The sequence below is a fragment of the Callospermophilus lateralis genome, chromosome X, assembly GCF_048772815.1.
Source record: "Callospermophilus lateralis isolate mCalLat2 chromosome X, mCalLat2.hap1, whole genome shotgun sequence".
Classification (NCBI taxonomy): domain Eukaryota; kingdom Metazoa; phylum Chordata; class Mammalia; order Rodentia; family Sciuridae; genus Callospermophilus; species Callospermophilus lateralis.
This window is the reverse complement of record NC_135325.1, coordinates 46,174,604-46,184,098: the sequence shown is the minus strand read 5'-3', so window position 1 is coordinate 46,184,098 and position 9,495 is coordinate 46,174,604.

Below are 9,495 nucleotides of genomic sequence, written 5' to 3'. Positions count from 1 at the left end.
TTGAGTATGTGCAGTTTTAAGCAGCTAGCACCAACCCTATTTGATTTCTTGCTCAATTTCTCTTCACCAAAATAGTTCAAAATAAAGTGAAACCTTAAAATACAAACTGTTCCTGACAGCAAACCTTTGAACTAAGAAAGCCCAAACCAGGGAACATTGTGAGGCTAGGTAAAAGATGAATCCTGCCCAGTATCAAAGATACATGACTCTAACCCTAACACTAGGTTTAAACCTAGCCCTTACCCTAACCATAAATTTAACCCTAATCTGTTTAGAAAACCTTTTATCATAGAAGTCCAAAATTAAGGGAGCCTAGTGGGGCAAGCTAACAGATGAATCTTGTGCAGTATCAAAGAAATCTGACCAAATAATTTGGGGAGGTAGTTAAGTACATGTACATTTCTCTGTTGTCTCCTACAGTACTTTCAGATAAAGATGTTTTTGCATTCTTCAGCTTTGGGACAATTTCACAAGGAAGAAGTCAGAGAGTGCCCAAATAGACTGATTGAGTGTGTTCAAGCATCGAGCACCAACCTTGTTTGATTTTGAGCTCCATTTCCATTTACCCATATAGGTCAAAATGAAGGAAACCTTAAAATATAAACTGTTTTTGTCTCAGCAAACCATTGAAAGGAGAAGGCCCAAACATGGGGAAAATAGTAAGGCTATGTGAAAGACGATTTATGCCAAGTATCAAATGAATTTGAACAAAACTCACTCTAACACTGGATCTAACCCAACCCAAACCAAATTTTAACCTATTTAGAGTACCTATGATCATAGAAGTCCCAAATTTGTGGGGCCTAGTGGCACAACTTAACAGATGAACCTTGTGCAGTATCAAAGAAATTTGATGAAAAATTGGGGGAGGTATTTCAGTACATTCACATTTCCCTGTTTTTTCTTAAAGCTCTCTTGGATAAATTGTTTTTTCATGCTTCAACTTAAGGTACTTTCACAAAGGAAAAACAGAGTGCCCACAGAAAGCTGATTGAGTGTGTGAAGATTCATGCAGCTACCACCAACCCTGTTTGATTTCCAGCTCCATTGCCATTCACACCTATAGGCCATAATGAAGTGAAACCTAAAAATTTAAACTGTTCCCGACACTGAACCATTAAACCTTGAAGGCCCAAACTTGGGGAGCCTACTAAGGCTAGGATGAATCCTGTACAGTATCAAAGTAATCCAACCAAAAAAAAATTGAAGCTCTTTCACTACATGGGTATTCTGCTTGCTCCCAAAGCACTCAGAGATAAAACTGCTTCTTTCTACTTCATCATATGGCTACTTCCACAGGAAAGACCAGATTATGCTCACTGAAAATTGATGGAATGTGTGAAGTTTCAAGCAGGTAGCCCAAACACAGTGCGATTTCCAGCTTCATTTCCATTCACCCCTATAGGGCAAAATAAAGAGAACTATGAAAATTGAAACTGTTACTGAAAGGAAACCCTTTATGTAGGAAGCCCAAACATTTGGAGTATAGGAAAAATATGAATCCTGCACAGTATCATAGTAATTTGAAAACAAAACTAACTCTAACCCTAACACTAGGTCTAATCCTAGTCCTAACACTAACCCTAACACTAACCTTATCCTGTTTAGAGTCCGTTTGATCCTAGAAGTCCCAAACTTGTGGAGCCAAGTGGGGAAGGCTAACAGATGAATCTTTCACAGTATCAAAGAAATCTGAACAAATAATTGGGGGAAGTAGTTTAGTATATGCATATTTCCCTGTTTATTCCTAAAGTGCTCTCACATAAAGTTGCCTTGCATGCTTCAGCTTAGGGCTACATTTACAAGGAATAAACCAGAGAATGCCCATAGAAAACTGATTGAGTGTGTGAGGGTTGAAGTGGCTAGTACTAACCCTGTTGGATTTCCAGCTCCATTTCCATTTATGTGCATAGGTAAAAATAAAATGAAAACCTAAAATACAAACTGTTCATGAGAGCAAACCCTTGACCCAAGAGGCCCAAACCAGAGAATATAGTAAGGCTAGGTATAAGTTGAATCCTGCCCAATATCAAAGAAATTTGAACAAAACTAAATCTAACAAAACACTCGCTGTAACCCTAGCCCTAAACTAATACTAAACCTAACCTAACCTATTTAAAGAACCATTGTTCATAGTAGTCCCCAAATAAAGGAGCCTAGTGGGGCCAGCTAACATATGAATCCTGTGCAGTATCAAAGAAATCTGAAAAATAATTTGGGGAGGTGTTTCAGTACGTCCATATTTCCCTGTTTCTCCTAATATGTTCTTGGATAAATTATTTTTCTTTCTTCAGTTTAAGGTACTTTCACAAAGAGTACCCACAGAGACCTGATTGAGTGTGTAAAATTTCAAGCAGCTAGTACTAACTCAGTTTGATTTCCAGCTCCATTTTCATTTACACCTATAGGCCATAATACAGTGAAACCTAAAATTTCAAACTCTTCCTGACAGTGAACTGGCAAACCTTGAAAACCCAAACTAGGGGATGCGACTAAGACTAGGATAAGGATGAATCCTGTACAATATCAAACTAATCCAAGCAAAAAAAAATTGAAGCCTGCTCCTAAAGTGCTCACATAAAGCTGTTTCTTTCAAATTTAGCTTTGGGCTACTTCCACAAGAAACAAATGAAATAATGTGCACTGAGAACTGATTGAGTGGGTGAAGTTTCAAGCAACTAGCACAAACCCTGTTTGAGTCCAGCTCCATTTCCACTGACCCCTATAGGGCAAAATGAAGTGAAACATGAAAATTAAAACTGCTCCTGACAGCAAACCCTTTTACCTAGGATGCCCAAACATTGGGAGCATACTAAGAATAGGAAAAAGATAAATCCTGCCCAGTATCAAAAAAGTTGAAAAAAACTAACTCTAAACCTAACACTAGTTCTAACACTTGCCCTAACTCTAACCCTAACCTTAAGTTTAATCTGTTAAGAGAAACTTTGATCATAAAAGTTTCAAACTTGGGGAGACTAGTGGGGCAAACTTACAGATCAAAAAATCTGACCAAATAATTGGGGGAGGTATTTCAGTGCATGCATATTTCCCTGTTTTATCCTAAAGTGCTCTTAGATAAATTTGTTTTGCATACTTCAGCTTATGGCTACTTTTACAAGGAAGAAACCAGAGAGTGCCCGCATTCAACTGATTGAGTATGTGAAGTTTCAACCAGCTAGCACTAACCCTTTGAATTCCAGCTCCATTTGCATTTACCCATATAGGTAAAAATGAAGTGAGACATTAAAAACAAACTATTCCTGACAGCGAACCATTGAACCAAGAAGGCCCCAAACTGGGATGCATAATAAGGCTAGGTAAAAGATGAATCCTTACCAGTATCAAAGAAATTTGAACAAAACAAACTCTAACCCTAACACTAGTTCTAAATGTAGCCCTAACCCTAACCTAACACAAACCCTTACCTGTTTAGAGAACCATTGATCCTAGAAGTGCCAACCTTGTGAGCCTTTTGGAGCAAGCTAAAAGATGAATACTGCACAGTATCGAAGAAATCTGATCAAATTTTTGGGAGACTTATTTCAGTAAATACATGTTTCTCTGTTTTCTCCTTAAGGGCTCTTGGATATACTTTATTTTGCATGCTTCATCTTTGGCCTACCTTCAAAAGAAAGAAACCAGAGAGTGCCCACTGAGAACTGATTGTATGAAGTTTCAGGCACCTCCTGCCAACCCTGTTTGATTTCCAGCTCCATTTTCATTCACATCAAGAAGCCATAATGGAGAAAAAAAATAAGGATCCAACATGGCGGCGGGCGCGGAGAGATCAAGTCTTCGACCTCTTCAGCTGCGTGGGAATAGGGAGTCATAAACCGTCTAAATGCAGTTTGCTCAGGATTACTAGGCAATGCTGAGCTGACGTGGATCTGGGACGAACAGTCTGGTCCTCTCAGAACACACACTGAGCCCGGATCGGCTGAATTCAAGCTCCTGTTCGCCTGCTTCTCGCAGACAAACTGCTGTGACTCAGCACTAAACGATCCCGATGAAACAACTGGTTGGCCCTTCGCATCCTACGGAGGTTAATGCCAACCGAGCATTCATAGGCAGTGGCCACAGGATTGAAACGGGGCTTGGGAGAGACAGTCAGGACCCACCCGTTGCATTGGTCACCCAGCAAAGGGAACGAACTGTCACCAATTGCATGGGATACCACCATGGCAGAGAACTGACATCACCAGAATGCGGTGGAGTAGATAACTCCATTGAAACCAGCGGTGACAGGTGTGTAATCCCCTAGCCTTCCCTCTCCTCACAGCGGGGAAACCTTAAGGGCCCCTCCCAGCTCTCCCGTGAGCGCAATAGCCAGACCGAGGGAATCAGGAGTGGCACAGGACCCACGGCGCAGAAGTCCCGGCTACCGCTCCCACCAGTGCTGACAACTGAGGTCTCCTGCACCAGCTACCGGGGGCGTGGCTACTGGAGGGCAAGAAAAATTCGCTGAGGGTTCTCAGTCCCAAGCTCTACAAACTTAGGGTCCGAAGGAATGGCAAACAGGGAGAGTGTGCCCAGTTGTTCATGCAAACAGGGCTCCCAGGAGCAGCAGACCTGGCGTGTAGCCAGTATTGTGGTAAGCATCACCGGTGAGCGGGGCCTGGCTTGAGGAAAAGTGGGGAAGTGACTAGACACAAGAGAAGGCCCTAGGCACTCAGGATTGGAGACCCACCCAGTCTGGGAGGAGGAGCTGCTGCACAGTGATTGGTTCCCGCATATTGAGAGGAGAAGATTGGCCTGGTGGGCACAGCTCCACCTATTGGAAGAGAAGTTAATCAAACTCTAAGACTGCATTCATTAATTTTTTTTTACTTTGGTTTTTTTTTCATTTTCATTTTTTTGTTGTTGTTTTTTAATTTTTTTAGTTTTTTTATTTAAATTTTTATTTTTTTAATATTTTTTAAATTTTTTTCTTTTTTCTTTTATATTTTTTCTTTTGTCTTTTCAATTTTCTTATTCCCCCTTCCTTGAATTCTACCTGCTTACTCTCATTCTCTTTAGTGACTTCTTCCCTTCCCTTGTAATACATTTCCTCCCAAGCATCAAATAAATTTATAGGAGTAAACAGTAACTCAGCAGTCAAACAGAACAAGAAGTAACATGAGCAGCATGAAAAAGCAAGGAAGAAAAGGAGTACAAACAATGTAGGACAGCCTAAATATTCAGGAGGACCTAGAGTCATCAGAAAAATGGTCAAATAAATAACTCAAGGAATACCTTAGACAGATGGAATGGAACCTTAAAGAGGATATGAGACAGCAAATTCAAACAGTGAAAGAACACATTGAAAATGAATTACATAAACAGATAAAAGAAGAAGTTAAGCATCTTTATCAGGAGATAGAGATTATAAAAAAATCATACAATAATTCTGAAATGAAGGAAACTATAAACCAAATTAAAAACTCAAATGAGAGTATCACTAACAGAGTGGAGCAAGTAGAAGCCAGAACGTCAGATAATGAAGACAAAATATATCATCTTGAAAAGAGTCTAGCCAACTCAGAAAGGCTCAGAAAAACATCCAAGAGATATGGGAAAACATAAAAAAAACACACTGAAGAGTCATCGGGATAGAGGAAGGTATAGAGATTCAAACAAAGGAAATGAATAACCTGCTGAATGAAATAATTATAGAAAACTTTCCAGAAATAAAAAAGGAAATGGATATACAAATTGTAGATGCATACAGGACACTGAGCATACAAAATCACAGTAGACCAACGCCAAGACACATTGTTATGAAGATATCCAATATACAGAACAAAGAGAAAATATTAAAAGCTACAAGAGAAAGGAGGCAAATTATATTCAGGGGCAAACCAATAAGGTTAACAACGGATTTTTCATCACAGACGCTGAAAGCGAGAAGATCCTGGATCAACGTATTTCAAACACTGAAAGACAATGGATGCCAACCAAGAATTTGGTATCCAGCAAAATTAAGCTTCAGGTACGACAACAAAATAAAAATCTTTCATGATAAACAAAAGCTAAAAGAATTTGCAGCCAGACAACCAGCATTGCAAAGTATCTTGAGCAAAACACTACACGAGGAAGAAATGAAAAACAATAACCAAAATCTTCAGTGGGAAGTGCCTCAGTAAAGACAGAGGGTGGGGGGAAAGCTAATTATGGAGAAACAAACTAATTTAAAAAAAATATAAATAATCAAACATGGCTGGAAGTACAAACCATACATCAATAGTAACTCTAAACGTTAATGGCTTAAACTCTCCAATAAAGCGACATAGGCTGGTAACATGGAAAAAAAAAACCCAAATCCAACAATATGCTGCCTCCAGGAGACACATCTGATTGGAAAAGACATACAGACATACACAGGCTGAAGGTAAAAGGTTGGGAAAAAATATACCACGCACACGGTCCTCATAAGCATGCGGGGGTGGCCATGCTCATATCAAATAATGTCGACTTCAAGACTAAGTTAATCAAAAGGGATAAGGAAGGACATTATATACTGTTAAAAGGAACCATTCACCAACAAGACATAACAATTATCAATTTTTTTGCACCAAATAATGGTGCTGTGACGTTCATAAAACAAATTCTCCACAAGTTCAAGAATCAAATAGACCACAACACAATAATTATGGGTGACTTCAACACACCTCTCTTACCATTGGACAGATTCTCCAAACAAAAGTTGAATGAAGAAACTATAGAACTCAATATCACAATCAATAACCTAGACTTAACTGACATATATAGAATATATCAACCATCATCAAGTGGATATACTTTTTTCTCAGCAGCACATGGATCCTTCTCAAAAATAGACCATATATTATGCCATAGGGGAACCCTCAGTAAATATAAAGGGGTGGAGATAATACCATGCATTTTATCTGATCATAATGGAATGAAACTGGAAATCAATGATAAAAGAAGGAAGGAAAAATCCTACATCACATGGAAAATGAACAATATGTAACTGAATGATCAATGGGTTACAGAAGACATAAAGGAGGAAATCAAAAAATTGTTAGAGATAAATGAAAATACAGACACAACATATCGGAATCTATGGGACACAATGAAAGCAATTTTAAGAGGGAAATACATCTTCTGGAGGTCATTCCTCAAAAAAAAAAAAAAAAAAAGAAAGAAAAAAGAAAAAACAACAAATTAATGAGCTCACACTTTAACTCAAAGCCCTAGAAAAAGAAGAGCAAAACAACAGCAAATGTAGCAGAAGGCAAGAAATAATTAAAATCAGAGCAGAAATCAATGATATTGAAACAAAAGAAACTATTGAAAAAATTAACAAAACTAAAAGTTGGTTCTTTGAAAAAATAAATAAGATCGACAGACCCTTAGCCATGCTAACGAAGAGAAGAAGAGAGAGCTCAAATTACTAACATATGGGATGAAAAAGGCAAAATCACAACAGATGCTACAGAAATACAGAAGACAATTAGAAATTATTTTGAAACCCTATATTCCAATAAAATAGAAGATAGTGAAGACACCGATAAATTTCATAAGTCATATGATTTACCCAGACTGAGTCAGGAGGATACACATAATTTGAACAGACAAATATCAATAGATGAAATAGAAGAAGCAATCAAAAGACTACCAAACAAAAAAGCCCAGGACCGGATGGGTATACAATGGAGTTTTACAAAACCTTTAAGGAAGAATTAATACCAATACTTTTCAAGTTACTTCAGGAAATAGAAAAAGAGGGAGCTCTTCCAAAACATTCTATGAGGCCAACATCACCCTGATTCTGAAGCCAGACAAAGACACCTCAAAGAAAGAAAACTACAGGCCAATATCTCTAATGAACCTAGATACAAAAATTCTCAATAAAATTCTGGCGAATCGGATACAAAAACACATCAAAAAAATTGTGCACCATGATCAAGTAGGATTCATCCCTGGGATGCAAGGATGCTTCAATATACGGAAATCAATAAATGTTACTCACCACATCAATAGACTTAATGATAAGAACCATATGATCATCTCGATAGACGCAGAAAAAGCATTCGACAAAGTACAGCATCCCTTTATGTTCAAAACATTAGAAAAACTAGGGATAACAGGAACTTACCTCAACATTGTAAAAGCAATCTATGCTAAGCCTCAGGCTAGCATCATTCTGAATGGAGAAAAATTGAAGGCATTCCCTCTAAAATCTGGAACAAGACAGGGATGCCCTCTATCACCACTTCTATTCAATATAGTTCTCAAAACACTGGCTAGAACAATTAGACAGATGAAAGAAATTAAAAGCATAAAAATAGGAAAAGAAGAACTTAAATTATCACTATTTGCAGATGACATGATTCTATACCTAGAAGACCCAAAAGGGTCTACAAAAAAACTACTAGAACTAATAAATGAATTCAGCAAAGTGGCAGGATATAAAATCAACACGTATAAATCAAAGGCATTTCTGTGTATCAGCGACAAAACTTCTGAAACGGAAATGAGGAAAAACACTCCATTCACAATATCCTCAAAAAAAAAAAATAAAATAAAATACTTAGGAAGCAACCTAACAAAAGAGGTGAAATATTTATACAATGAAAACTACAGAACCGTAAAGAGAGAAAAAGATCTTAGAAGATGGAAAAATATACCCTGTTCATGGATAGGCAGAACTAACATCATCAAAATGGCAATATTACCAAAAGTTCTCTATAGGTTTAATGCAATGCCAATCAAAATCCCAAAGGCATTTCTTGTAGAAATAGATAAAGGAATCATGAAATTCATATGGAAAAATTAAAGACCCAGAATAGCAAAAGCAATTCTAAGCAGGAAGTGTGAATCAGGCGGTATAGCGATACCAGATTTCAAACTATATTACAGAGCAATAGTAACAAAAACAGCATGGTACTGGTACCAAAACAGGCGGGTGGACCAATGGTACAGAATAGAGGACACAGCGACTAATCCACAAAGTTACAACTATCTTATATTTGATAAAGGGGATAAAAGCATGCAATGGAGGAAGGATAGCATCTTCAACAAATGGTGTTGGGAAAACTGGAAATCCATATGCAACAAAATGAAACTGAATCCCCTTCTCTTGCCATGCATAAAAGTTAACTCAAAATGGATCAAGGACCTTGATATCAAATCAGAGACTCTGCATCTGATAGAAGAAAAAGTTGGCTTTGATCTACATATTGTGGGGTCGGGCTCCAAATTCCTTAATAGGTCATGCATAGCACAAGAATTAATAACAAGAATAAACAAATGGGACTTACTTAAACTAAAAAGTTTTTCTCAGCAAGAGAAACAATAAGAGAGGTAAATAGGGAGCCTACATCATAGGAACAAATTTTTACTCCTCACACTTCAGATAGAGCCCTAATATCCAGTGTATACAATGAAATCAAAAAATTAGACAATAAGATAACAAATAACCCAATCAACAAATGGGAAAAGGACATGAACAGACACTTCTCAGAGGAGGACATAGAATCAATCAACAAGTAC